The sequence below is a fragment of the Trachurus trachurus genome, assembly GCF_905171665.1.
Source record: "Trachurus trachurus genome assembly, chromosome: 16".
NCBI classification, from domain to species: domain Eukaryota; kingdom Metazoa; phylum Chordata; class Actinopteri; order Carangiformes; family Carangidae; genus Trachurus; species Trachurus trachurus.
In genome coordinates this window covers 1553607-1568767 of record NC_139902.1, presented here as the reverse complement: position 1 = coordinate 1568767, position 15161 = coordinate 1553607, and the positions used below count along the sequence as shown (strand labels likewise).

Below are 15161 nucleotides of genomic sequence, written 5' to 3'. Positions count from 1 at the left end.
GATAAAGGTAAAATGTGTCACAAGATAAATCAATGAAACTTCACTGCCACTGCAAAGATGCCAATACATCATGTTCTCCAGATGTAAGGGAACAAGAGAGAAACCAACATCTTTATATAAATTTAAATATAATGGAAATGAAAGTAAGAAATGGCATTTAAAATGAAATTGCAACTACATTATCTTATCATATATCAATTTTGACATTTAAAACATGTTGCCTTTATTACATGTAGGAGAGCCACCGTGGAGCCCCTTACTCCATCTTTTGTAATCATTAATACAGGAGCATGTCTACACAGTGTGGCAGCTATAGGAACCAGGAGCCATTATGTCTGTGTGTATGTTGTGGTTGTTTTCCTGTGTGGTTTACATCAGGCTGTATCACAGCTGGTTCTGTACAGTAATAGCAGGTGAAGTCTCTTTGTGGCTCAGGTGCAGCAGCTAATGAGGCATGTTAGACAGGGACAGCCCATGGTTTATATCACTCACACTGCAAACACTAAAACTAAGCCAGTCATCATCTCTCATGTGTTACATTTAAAAGTAGTTTACTATATTAAAGCTAGGAATGATCAGCTTTAACAGCTGTGCAGAGTTCTGCCTTTCTTCTCATGAGGTGAAAAATGGATCTTTAATACTTAGTCTTTTCAGCACTGATCTCAATACACGGTATTATTCCATTATTCTCTGTAGCCTATACAGTAAAATTGCATATAGGTTTGACTTTGTCGATATTTATTGAATTTTAAATTGCATGTGTGTGTGTGTGTGTGTGTGTGTATGTGTATCCCGTTGTTTCTGCCCAAGGACTGTGGATGGAAACTAGCTTATATCTACAGTAAATGTCTTCTCTTTATGCCATTACTGTATTTTGTACATGGTCCCTGCAGTAAATGAATAGGTAACAATGAATGAAATAAAAAAATAATAATAATAAAAAAAGAAATAAAAAAAAATGAACATAAACCTGGACATCCAGTCATTTAATTGCATCAGAAACAATGTTTCAGCTGGAGAAGTGAAACTTGTTGCTCGGACAGAGTGAAGGTGTGCAAGCCCACCACATCAGCAGAGATACAGATGATTAAGCAGTGGGGATTCAGTAGTCTCAGCCTTACTCGGATCGATTTTTTTTTTAAGGTCACCTTCTTATTGTCACACTGAGCTAAAGGACATTTGCAGAGACGTAGCTGCACAGCTGTGAACTGAGGAAAAAATACTGCAAACAGCCACTGCTGTGTCATTCGAAACCTTGTGTTTGGCAACCTTGATGAAAGACAGAGATTCAGTTAGAAAATCAATTTCTTTGGCCGTCACCGTTACTTTTAGAAACACTGTCATATTGATCTGGGAATCCTAACTCTAACACATCGTTATGAGATAAAAAAAACCCTGAGCTTATTAAACTGCATCAGGAACATGCTGCAGTTTCCTCAGATATCTATTAACACCGGTGGCAGGAAGGAGTTTGATCATAACACAACTATTTTTTTATGATATCACATGTGGTTTCACAAGAATCCCAGTGTTTCACTTCAACAATAAATCACTATTCCTAAAGAAAACAGAAAATAAAGTACATATAGTAGTGTTAACTAACTGAAAGCATTTAGACCGTCTACTATTCTGGTAAGTTCCTGCACTATTATGTAGAGAAAATGGCCTACATGACATATTTCAGTTGCATGACAATAATTGTCCCTTTTTTTTTTTTTTTTTTTTTTACAAAAACACAATTGGATTCCTGGTTTGTCCCGAGCTTGGAAGGTTAATGGAGAGACAAGCAGGAGGAAACACGGCGGGGTCTTATCTGGACAAATTGCTGCTGTTTCTGTACACCTGCACCCTGATGACTGCAACAACACAACCTGCAACGTCTTGCGAGGCTCCAAAATTAAACAGATAATCATCTGTCTCTGCTGATGAATGTGTTTACCGTGCTAAATGTCAAAGCCTTTCTAATAAGCAGAAGGAAGGGATCTGTCTTCCTCCTTCTCTCCCTCACATGCACACACACACACACACACACACACACAGTCACTTGCTCACTATTATTTGAATGCACATTTCATTACAGTTCCCACTGAGCTCAATGGGAAGTTAGTAAGTGGATTGTAAAAAAAAACATTAGAGAACAATTAGAGACATTCAAAATTCAAAACCACCTCACTGTTGAATGTCAAATAACAGAGGCAGGATAGTGTGGGAGGAATTCACTCTGGTGTCCAGAAATCTGCAACGCAACCTGTTCCTGCTCACGTTAAGGAGGCGATGCTCCAGATACAACCCTCTAATGAACAAAGTGGACAGAGTGGTAATGGCACCACTGGAAACTGACAAAGGTTAAGTACTTCCTGCCATCTGCACCATAGAGCACATCTGAGAAACATGCAAACAATAAAATATGAAAAAACAAGATGCACCAGATAGTTAAAAAACTGACACTGAAAAAGGTGGAGGAGGAGAGGAGGAGTCAGACTGAGCATGTTCATCGGATTTGCAGATTTTACAGATTTGCAATACAAAAGACAACTGTCAAAGGGATAGTAGCATTTTTTTTTTTTTAAGTGGGGTTGTATGATCTACAAATAGCCCCTAAGTACTTTAATTGCAGTAGAAGACTCTCTGCACTCCTCCCGTTAGCAACGCCAGCCCATAGGGTTAGGGTTAGGGCTATATAATTTTTTCCAGCCCTTCAAAGTGCAGGAAAAACGCAGTTTTTATTTGGACCTAACCAACTGCTGATCAGCGGGCGCTAACCCTGGGCTGAGGGATACGTGAGTTGGTTAGGTCCAAATAAAAACTGCATTTTTCCTGCACTTTGAAGGGCTGGAAAAAATTATATTATAGCGAACAATGGAACTGTGTTTTTTTTTTTCAGGTAAAACCTCTTTTAGGCCGTGAAAATAGGCCGTTTCATTGGGTCCATTCACAACACTGTATGTTGTAAATCTCTGGGCAGGGCTATGGGCTGGCGTTGCTAACGGGAGGAGTGAGATAATAGCGGAGAGTTAAGAGAAGTGAAGCAAATACTCGGAACTACTTTCTTCAGTGAACCACTGGTCGGAGGGACACAGTGTGCGCACCTCAGCCAGTGCCGTAGTATACGGACGTATCTGCAGTAAACAGGCACTTTTGAAATCACTCCGCCGAGCAGCCGTCTAGAGTGTAAAGTCCGACTTTGCCTCTAAAACAACTCCATCTCGCAACTTTCCGCTATTATCTCATAGCGTGGTGAATGTGCAGGTCACAACTTGTCCACCACGGCATTTTTGAATTTTTTGGTTGTGTATTTGCTGAGTTTGATGAGCAAAACCAAGAAATTCCATTAGCCTCCGTAGTGTAGCTGCGCCGCTCGGTATTCTTCTCCCCCGATCTAAAAGCAGCTTGGACCAACAATTAAAGGTAACGAACCTACTGCTATTACTAGGGGGATCATGGCGATGGGCCAATTTTCAAAAATGTTGAACTATCCCTTTAAGAACAAGCCAATACTACATGGCAACACAGAACTAGTTCCATTTGATGGATCAAAACATATGTAAAATATTTCAATAGATGAAATAAAATAAAATAAAATTTCCTTCCCAAGTAAGGCAAACAAACACTGCTCATCTGAAGATATATGAAGATGTAACCTGATGTGGCGCTCCACAGCTGTAGCAGCGTGTGTTTTATAACGGCAACAAAAAAAACAAAAAACATCGGCCTTTCAATCACCAATGGTGGGGGCTGCATATGGGGTGCGTACCAAACACTATCTCCTGTTACTCATCTGAGTAACTCACTAAAAAAGTTATGTGCTTTCTGATTGGTGTTTTGAGAGTGCACCGATCAACCTGTTTCAAATCCAAATCGGCTGATAATGATCGGCGGCCGATCGATCTGAGCATCCCTAATTACAGAGTTTTGATAAAAACGTGTGTGCGATACTTTATCAGAATCTAGCAGCTGTTTACGTCGAGTCAGACACTAGAGAGCAGAGGTACGGCTGCCTGAGCAACTTTCATTTAAATATGAGCCCCATCTTGGGATTCTGGTATCAAATCTTCATCCATCCAGCTTTCATTTGACTTACTTCCAGTGCTGCATGCTTAGTAGAAATCCATGTCTCTAATTATCTAATGATCATAATGTTAATGTAAACGCCAACAAACGCCAGAACAAAGCAGTTTTCTAAAGTCAGACGTCCTGAGCTGACCCTCAGGATCAGTATCGAGCTGATCTGGGCATATTTTAATAGCCTGTATCAAAACCCAATCCCTCCCTCGCCGCGCCCCGCCCTGCTCCAACTGCCAAGCTCTACATTGCAGCATTTGACTCCTATATTCAAGCGGACATTAGTGGTAATGTGAAAGCATTTGTGTGCAGTGGTGCAAGTGACTCTAACACTGGCAGAGTACACAGACAGAGCTGCTGGACTCTTTACTCTCTCCTCTGCCTATTTGAAATGTTTTAAAAGATGATGTTTTATAAAGAATGGAATGTAATTAATGGCACTAGAGGAAAGGCCATGGGGACTTTTAAAAATGAGACCAAGAATATACTCAGCAGTTTTCATTTTTCCTCTACGTCAAAAACCTCAATGCCTCTTCCTCTTGAGAGCAAAAATAGACGGCCCATTAGATGGAGATTATTCTTGTGCTCACCTGCTACAAGTCTGACACCAGCCTGACCATCAACACTACATTTAAATGGCATTTTGCTCATTAGGCTTCTGTTCTAGATTGCTGTCAGGGTGATACGTGGGTGAATGAGGAGGTTGGACTGACAGTCTGACAGCTTCTGAATCAGACTGTATGGTCACTATGTTACTAACTCTAACAGTAGGTTTCAGTTAAAGCAGAAGTAAGCGATCCGGTCGTTTTGGCTAATGCTGCGTTCCAGGCAGGCTTTTGAAACCGTAAGTTACGGCTTCAAGTCACGACTTACGACTTTGTAGCGTTCCAGGCAACCCGTAACTTGTGTTTTTCCGACCTGTTTTACCTGTGAAAGTCACTATAACGGCCACTCGTGTTTTTCCGACCTGTGAACTCGTACCAGATCGAACTGGTACGACTTCACAGGTCGGAAAAACACGAGTTACGGGCTGCCCTGAACGCACCATAACTTCTTGTCAGCCGATGGAGTTAGCAGCCCCCGCCCTCGTCATGGATCTATTGGTCCTCGTCCCTACGTCACCACATTCACGCGCATCCCTTGGCTGCACACACAGAGAGGACCGCCCCTTTATGCCGTTCTCTCTCCTCATTGGATAAAACTTGTAGGATACAAGGAAAGTTTTCTCCTCGGCTCAGAGCAGAGCAGAGTGACTGACAGACCCGTGTTTCAGACCAAACACTCTATGTAAGTGATTGCTGTCGAAAGATATAACTATTTAAGACTTATATTAACACAAACATTCCGCTTACTTCTGCTTTAAGCTATAACTAAAGGCTTATTCAGCAAAGTAATGCTTTATGTCATTTCATATCCAGTGTTAGCATGTGTAAAACATCACATATGATCTAAAGTTAGCAGCAATATTTAATTTACATTACATTACATAAAATTGTGTGTTTATAATTTCCTCTTTTTATATTGGCTTCTCTAATAGACCCCCTTTATTTTTTCTCAGTCAATTCATTAGCTGCTTTAGCTGAAGTAGTGAACTTAGCCCAGTCATACACAACCTTTGGGCGTCAACCCCCTGGTTGGCTATTGCAAGTGGGCCGTCAAATCATTATCAAAATAGTATGATTTTTGTGAAAAGCCTAAAATAAAATAAAATACAAACTATCTAAACTAAATTATAAAAAAAAAATGTAATTGTATAAAAATAAAACTATATATAATAATGTTTTAAATGTTAAAACAAAATTAATTTACTAAAAATATATAAAAAATGTTTAAATACTCATTCATTGTTTTGTTTTTTCCCCATCATTAAAAGGGACATATTATGGAAATATCACTTTTTGAAGTCTCTTTATATTTAGGTGTTTGTCTTGCCTTGTGGCCCCTAAAATGTGAGAATTGACAAAACAAATCTGTAATTTTCAGGCTCCCAAGGTTGAAATCTATGTGGTTTTATGAGCTGTTCCCTCAGGTGTCTGACAATGATGTCATTAGTTTTTAAATTTGCATAATAGGCTACCACCCTTACCTGGTACCATAGACTGTAAAAAGAATGGCCGTAGCACCGTGACGTCACCCATTGGTTTGGGGGAGTCTGTTTTGTGCCGCTACTACGGGGGTTTGAACTGCGCCGTGTTGGATTTTACTTTCCATATTTGGAGCGGTGCGGCGGTGTCAGAGTGTGTGCGGGGGTAGAAACTATCGGTTGAGACCAAAAAAATAAAATGTACCAGGCTGTAAATATGTTTTTTTAAGCTGTAAAATCGGCTATTTTAACATGGGGCTCAATTGGAGTTGCTCCCTTCTGGAGCCAGCCCCCAGAGGAAGCCGAGGGGATTGCAGTTTTTTGAACGCGGAAGTGAGCTTCACTTCTCAGACCGACAACTGCCCCCTTGCCTGGTACCAGTAGAAGGGGCGGGGCAAGCAGTGGCTCATTTGCATTTAAAGGGACAAACACTGAAAGCAGCCGTTCTGAACGGGGCTGTTTAGAGAGGATGAAAAGAGCTGTGATGTTTGATCCTTGGGGGATTTTGACCAAAGCATGTCACAGACATGTCTTTAAGACACCTGGGAACTATTTTAATTTGTGGAAAGGGGCAGAATATGTCTCCTTTAAAATAAATAAGTGCTCTCAGAACTCAGTATTTGGCTTCCTTATTGTTTATGGGGTCAGAGGTGGCAATGAACATTTTTGAGATTTTCAAGTGGGCTTTATGTTTTTGTTTTTGGTAGAAGAAAGTAAACTAGACATATGTAGCCTACTTAAGATTTATCTCTATTTTATGGCACTCTATACGCCCACTCCCACAAGTCTGACTTGCCCCTCCACTACATGTATCAGACTGAAGTGTTGGACAGACTGGCGCTGTCGTCCTCATGCCGTGATGCTGGTGGAGCAGCTGTATCAGTCACAGCCCGGAGTGCACGGCATGGACGGCAAACAGGCGTCAGCATTGTTTACAACACTGTAACACTTGAGCCACTAAAGCTCCATGAGTGTAATTGAACATGTCTATTATTAGCTTTACTGTATAGCCTGTGTGCTGTAGCAACTGTGTGTGAAGCTGCTTTGTCCTTGAGTGTGAAATAAAAATAAACACAAAGAGAAAACAATGACATGGAGTGCAATTATTCCACACACACACACACACACACACACACACACACACACACACACACACACACACACACACACACACACACACACACACACACACACACACACACACACACACACACACACACAACAGGAGAGGGCTGCGTTCAAGTCAAGTGGCTCCAGAGTTAAATACAGCTTTAATTGGATTTCACTGAGATGAGAATTTATGACATATGTAACCCCAGATTACAGTTTTACCACATACAGAGCAAACAGCGCAAGTGGTTTTACAAACACATTAATGAGCCGATAATGACAAACAGATCCTCGGCTTTGTTGGATTCTCACTTCTAGCACTCGTGGCTGCAGTCACAGCGGTGCTCTGCCCACCGCCAGGAGGAAAGGCAGAGCCAGATTAGAGTCATGATGCATGTGCCTTTGTGTATGTGTGTATGCGTATGTGTGTATGTGTGTGTGTATGCGGTATCTCTTCTCCCTAATACCCATATCTCTCAGTAGGGATGTTACTGATGGCCATGCGATGCTCCTTTCTTCCACCAGCACCATAAGTCTCTGTATAATAGTGGCTTTGTTCTATGACGTAATCACATTAATATGAAAGGCTATCGCTTTTGGATAGTAAATCAAATCAAGCCAGATCACATTCAGATGAAAATGAGTTAATCAGAAAAGCTATGTGTTTGCACAAAGGGAAAGGGATTAAGACTGAAAGAGGACATCACACGCAACCCAGAGCTTTGAAATCTCATTTCAGACTCATGTTCCTCCCAACTGTAAAACGCATTTTACACAAACCTTTGAAAAGTCCACAAATGTGTGAACTCAGTGTTGTTTACATCAGCTGGAATAAAAGACACTTTTTTTCTCTCTCCTCGCTGCTCCTTCAGATGTTAAAATATGCAGTCACAGGGGAGGCTGAGATGATATTTGAAGAATTTGATTATGATTGATTTGAGCTCAGCACAGATCTGTTTCTCTCTCTCTCTGTCTAACCAGCCTGCTCCCACAGCCCACTGCCACAGCCGGTAATTTACATTCACTGTCACTTCTCTTCACAGTTCACCACAGGATGTATTAGTCTTGATGATAAATAATATTTATATCTTCAATATAAAATATATTTAATTAATATTTATGAGTAATATATGAAAGATGCCCCAGCTATTGGTACATTAGGCCTGGACGATATCCAATATACCAATATATATCACAATATTATTGTTGGGTAAGGGAGTAAAAAAAAAAAAAAAAAAGGGTAGCATATTTTCTCTTTTTCTTTTTCCACCCTGCGAGACGATTTTAATAAACCTTTTTGCAAAGTCTGGTTTAGGAGTTGAGCTTTAAATCTCTTTTTACCTGGTTGAGGAAAGCCAATTATTTTCTCACTGAACAAAATCCTCTAAAAATTACATTTAAACACCAACACAATCTGCTGCTCTTTAACAGAGGTCCTTGGATGGTGTGTGCACAAAACAGAGCCAATGTTGATGATTTGTGACCCCTGTGTCATGTGTGGGGATGTTACAGCAACAAAAACACTTGGGATTATGGTTTGGGGCTAAATATAGAACTTAGACCATCATCTTTCCATAACCAAATATTATATTGAATATAAACAGATATGCCCAGTGGTATTTTCTGATTTTGCAGAGCAACAGTTTTGCAGTATGTTAAACATGTGACAGTGTGTTGCTGCTGAACACACAAAAAGTTTCAGATTTGCAGTAAACTCGTGTTTTTTTTTTGGGGAAGGACAGTTACTTGGCAACAAAAAAATGGCAAAGTGAGGACGAGGCAGCTGTATGAGCTGCTGCTGATCAGCTCTTACATCTGCATATTCCCTTGATCGCTCAGCGAATACAGAACATTAACGGCTCTCAGCAAACACAACTGCAGCTTTCACACTCACTGGAGAGGAATTGGTCACAGACTGTTGACTGGTCAGGATGAAACTAAACACCTAAACCCTCTCCGTTTGGTTTTAAACCCACGTATCCGCGCCGCAAACGCCGAGTCAATCCGACTATCAGGTTGAGAATCTCTCAGTCACTTTAAAACTTCATTCGTCACCCATCTGTGTTCTGCTCAACTGCTTTACACAATCCAACTGCATCCCCTGCTTCTGCAGAGGCCTCTGGAAATGTAGTCAGGAAAGTGGGCCCCCTGTCTGGCAAATGATCTACTCTTTCAACTGTAGAGATTACACCAGAATATTTAGTTACTTCATTTCAAAAGTTCAGTTAGGCTACTGCTAACCAGATCATGTTAAAGGGATAGTTCAACATTTTGGCAAATTGTCCCATTGCCATAATCCCTATAGTCATAGCAGTAGGTTTGTTACCTTTAATTGTCAGTGTAAGCTATTTTTAGAATGGCGGAGCAAAGCCGTGAGCTGCTCAGGGCTATACTACGGAGGCTAAAGGAATTTCTTGGTTTCCCTCATCAAACTCATCAAATACACAATCCAAAAACTCCAAAAAGCTGTCGTGGACAAGTTGTGACCTGGACAATCACCACGCTATGAGATAATAACAGAACACTACGAAACAGAGCCGTTTTCGAGGTAAATTAAAATACAGGGTAAATACAGAGTCTGCTTGCTGAAAAACTGTCCCTGAACACAACGCGCATCAGCGGTTTTGCATGAATTTCCCTCTAAAACAACTCTGTCTTGTAACGTTCTGTTATTATCTCATAGCGTGGTGAATGTGCAGCTCACAACTTGCCCACGACAGCGTTGTGGAGTTGTTGGATTGTGTATTTGATGAGTTTGATGAGGGAAACCAAGAAAATCCTTTAGCCTTCATAGTGTAGCTCTGAGCAGCTCGCGGCTCTGCTCCGCCGTTCTAAAAATAGCTTGCACCGACAATTAAAGGTAACGAACCTACTGCTATGACTATAGGGATTATGGCAATGGGACAATTTGCCAAAATGTTGAACTATCCCTTTAAGTGCTCAATAGCTACCCTGCTAACTGTACTGTAAAGTTCTGCTCTGGGTTCTCAGCAGGTCTGATGTAAACTGAACTCCACATGTCGCTGCTCTCCAGCCATGCAGAACAACAACCTCTGTCTCCAGCTGCAGTCCAGTGGGTGACAGCGGGTGTGTCAGGGACACATGGAGCTGGTGTACCGGGGACGCACCAGGACTTTCAGCAGCGATGGTTGGAGTGACGGCCACACTTCCTGTTTACATCCCAATATGTTGGGAGTGTAGAGGTGGAAATCAAGTATGAAAAAGCAACTAACTCTAACAATCTCAACAGCTCAGGAAAAATAGGTCTTTCAATGACATCCTGTATCTCTTAAAGGGATATTTCAACATTCGCCTATTGCCATAATCCCTATAGTTTTAGGAGTAGGTTCATTACCTTTAATTGTCGGTGCAAGCTGTTTTTAGATCGGCAGGGCAGAGGCGCGAGCTGCTCAGCTAACGCAACGGAGGCTCATGGGATTTCCACGTTTCCCTCATCAAACTAATTACACAATTTAATAACTCCAAAACGCTCTGGTGGACAAGTTGTTCATTCACCACGCTATGAGATAATAAAGTATAGTTATGTAACATTATGACACATTAAGCAAATACTCTGTCTCTTAATGTTCCATTATTATCTCATAGTGTGGTGAATGTGCAGGTCACAACTTGTCCATGAGAGTGTTTTGGAGTTGTTGGATCGTGTATTTGATGAAGGAAAGGCAAGAATACCGCGCGTCGTGCAGAGCTCACGTCTCTGCCCCGCCGATCTAAAAACAGCTTACACTGACAATTAAAGGTAATGAACCTACTACTAAAACTATAGGGATGATGGCAATATGCGAATTTGTCAGAATGTTGAAATACTCCTTCAAAATGAACTGAAAGAACTTGATATTTGGTTTAGAGGACATTTAAGGAGGAGGAGAGGTTTGTATGAATCCATCTGTTACTTCAGCACCACGGACAGCGTCAGCACTCAGAACAAAGAGGTTGTGGCAGGAGAGGGATGATGCAGATTAACAAAGGGCTGAAAAGCCCTCACTTCTGACTGTTATGGGCTCATAACATCTTGAGCACTGCTGGTAACGGCGAAATGAACTGGATATATTTGTAAGATTAGCAGGTATCTCTAAGAAATATACTGATAATCTATAACAATTTTCCCTCAGGCTGTGGAGTGCCTTATAGCTCCCAAGAATTTCAATATGCAGTGCCATATTCTTGCATTTTTACTTCTTTTTTTTTCTTATGATAAGGATTATTATGACCATTTTAATGTTATTTTCATACATTTAGCAACTAAGACGTCACTATTCCTTTCTTACAAATGCTGTTATATGGATGGATTGTTGACAAATCTTGTTTTATCAGTGCAATGACAATAAAGTATCTTGAAATCTTGAAATATTAAACTAACAGGATAAAAAAATAAACAAAATGACTGTGCCAAATGGGAAAAATACACACAATTACCCGCTGACTCTTTAATGTTACACAGGGCAGGAGACTGTGTAGTAGGAGCCAGCTGCCAACTGTTAAAAGCATATTCCACATGAGTTAAGCTAAAAGGTGAGATTGGCTGTGATACAGTTCTTGAGCAAAAAGATAATATACGAATCAGTCAGGATTTTCATAAAATTCATATCCCAAACTTACTTGTATTTTGTTGCAATTAATCTTTGTCTGAGTTTGATTACATTGTTAGAAATTCAGATGTGCTGTGTAAATGCAGTCGGTGCTCAACCTCCCGATCAGTACTGACTCTGGACCAGAACTCTGGCTGCATTTCACAGCCCATTTCATTTGATTTATTTTATTCATTTCCTTTAATTTGCTGTTTGTCACTCTGCCATTCAGATTAAGAACCGTCGTGCTGCATTGTTGTAGGTAATGCGTCTCTTTCATGGTTGCTTCCACATCAATAGAGAGCAGATCCCTGATCAGCTGCAGGTTAAGTGCCGTCGAGTGAGAGGAGCAGCATGAAAATGATTCTATCCATTAGAGCGTCATTAACGATGTATGGGAACAGAATTGCATGATGAGCCCCATTTGTGCCAAACGCATATTAATCACTTCCCATTGCAAACATATGTGCAATTACACAAACACATACGCGCACGCACGCAAACACACATAAATATTTTCATGTCTGAACTAAGTTATTCGTCTGCATGTGCACATAACACACACACACACACACAAAGGGCAGCAATGACTCAGTATGATAGCCATTTGTGAGAACGACCTGAGGGGATGACGTGGCAACACATCATCCACACACCACCCCGCAGCCTGAGAAAGACACACTAACACACACACACACACACACACACACCAGACGCCTCTATCATCTCAACAACAACATGTCAGCGCTCAGCTCCACACAGGAGCCGCAAAACATCAGGTTTTAATTACAAATTAATGATGATAACACTCGAATTCAGAGACAATTTGTTGATTAATTCATATTCATCATTTCCCTCTCATTTATTCAACAAGCCACCTATATGAAATATTAATATGAACACATTAGTGAAACTATCCTTAAAGGTACATTGTGTAGGAATTTCTCCCATCTAGCGTTGTGGTTGTATATCACAAGCAACTCAATGGTATTTTTCATGCTGCATTCACGTGAAATTGGGCAGACGGCAGACGGACAACAGCCGCTGCAGGTAACGGCATAAACAAGCCTCTATGTAAACAAGTGATCTGTTAGCACGAGGCAAAACAATACACGTGACAATATGTTGTCATGGCGATGTGGTATTGTTTACCTGACCCACGTTTTACCGGCTTTCTCTGGACTTCTGTGACTAAAATGACATCTGGTTTGTTAGCGACGGCCGTCTGCCCGACTGCAGGTGAATGCAGCATCAGTGTAACGCTCCATTCCTCCTCACTGCGTTACCACGCTGACTTTTCACAGACGCCACCTCCACCTGAGCCGACAGCTCCGGTGTCTCCGCTGAGTTTCCGTGGTTTCCTACCGCCACGCTGCCACTGAAGGTAAAAACATGGAGACACCACATGGCAGCAGCACCGAGCTTACCCGCTCCATGGAGATATGAATGATATGAACGGCTCATTCAGAGCTGAAAGGAACACTTCACTTTGTTGACGGGGGGATTACTGATTAATGAAAACAGACTTTTGAACCAAATAATCGATTTTCGTGAATAGATAACAGGAGACATTACACAATGTCCCTTTAACTTTAAAAATAATTAACTAAAACTCCAGAACATAACACAGAGCAGCCAAACATTTGCTGTTTGCAACTGCGTGTATTCTACTGAGGTTGTTTACATCTGTGTTTTGCTGCCAGTCTTATTCTTAGATCTCTCTCACACACACACACACACACACACACACACACACACACACACACACACACACACACACACACACACTGCTACCAGAGATTAGACAGTTACCGGTTTCATGCTACATCACAGTAAAAATGCCAGGCTGTTAATGTTACCGTTTGAATTTTAATTAGTACTACAACAGTGGTTAATTACTGTGGTTAAGATAGGTTCTCTATGCCATCAACCACCAACAGTCTCCTAGACACAGCAAGCAATGCTATGTGTCCATCAAAATATCGCTAAAGGTAGATTTTTATAACACTACTGTGTTACAAAAAAAAAAAAAAAAAACATGGGTAAACCTACTAAAAAAAACTGATTGACGCCAACGTAAACACTGGAGAGGAACAGTAGGCTGCTGGTCGCTGTGCAGACTGGATGAAACAGATCTGTCATATCTCATCCCTTGGTGTTCCTGTCAGTGTCGGAGCCTCCGTGTGTGTGCTTCCATCTGGGATTGTGTGGTTTTCAAACTTATCTCAGGGCTGTAGCTCACTCTTTCAGTGTCATTGTAGTGTTACTGCACAGACTAGAGTTTTAGTCAGGTTAATCCTCCACAAGGATACAACAGTGCAGCCACTGAAGACCCTGTATCATGTTCCCTCCCTTCAATCAACCAGCAAGACAAGGCATGACCATGACAAGCTGCAATATGGTGCATTTAAACCCATGGGTATTAAAGTCCGAGTATCACTAAAGAAAATGCCATTTTCAGGTCAAACCACACAAGAAAAGTGTCCAGAATGTCCCACAGACACACAGACATTTCAACTTGACCAACAGGAAGTTCAGTTAAACCCAAGTGAGCCCTCTTCCACAACAAAACCTCTTCAGGTCAGGTAAATTCCCCTTTTCCCCACCAGAGTAACACCTCTTCCCAGAAAACCGAATAGAGGATCTTTCCTTAAACGGCACTTTGAACAGTATCGGTTACCTTAAAGCCGTCTGGAGATCCAGGAGGACCGGTGCAGCTGCAATAGTCCTGTGTGGATCCAGGCTTTACTATATAATCCACGGGAGGAGGTCATTGATCCGACATGACCACGGACTATGACCGGCTCGGTGCTGACTTAAGCCATTTTTTTCTAAGGTGTGTATTGAGGGGACGTGATTGGCTGATGCTGGAGGTGTGTCTTGGGCGGGAATTAAACAGCGGAGGGGTTTGTTTTGTTGTTGTTTTTTAATCAAAGTTTCAAAATTCAAAGTTTTTTTTTTTTTTTTAACCATCAACCAAAAACAGAAAAAAAGAAAAAAAGAAATGAAACCGAAATAGGGGGAAAAAAGAAAGAAAAAAGGACAATGAAACACTATTCCCTTTCTTGTTCTGTTACCAGCTCCTGCTTTCCAGTGAAACCACCTGGTGAAAATCAAGACAGCTATCACCAATGTGAATGTACAGCCCATGATCCACAGGAATTCCCTTCATACTGGACCTTCAGAGGAGGCTGGCCTTTATGTGGCAGTGAGCAATTATTGTGTGAAGGTCAAAAAAGAGCCAAATGGGCATCTGACCTTAATGCAGGGAATGGGTTATGTTCTAAAATAGGCAATAATGTACAATAAAGTGCAAA

The 15161-nt window shown here is 41.2% G+C and overlaps 1 protein-coding gene across 6 annotated transcripts in view; it reads right to left on the bottom strand.

Annotated features, from left to right (window-relative positions):
* adgrb1a (adhesion G protein-coupled receptor B1a) overlaps positions 1-14645 on the bottom strand; it is a 208795-nt gene extending 194150 nt beyond the window's left edge. For all 6 annotated transcript variants that reach the window (XM_083989798.1, XM_083989802.1, XM_083989801.1 and 3 more), the window contains exon 1: positions 14525-14645. The gene's annotated coding sequence lies outside the window, so the exon portion shown is untranslated. The remainder of the gene's footprint in view (positions 1-14524) is intronic.
* Between the last annotated feature and the right edge of the window lie 516 nt (positions 14646-15161).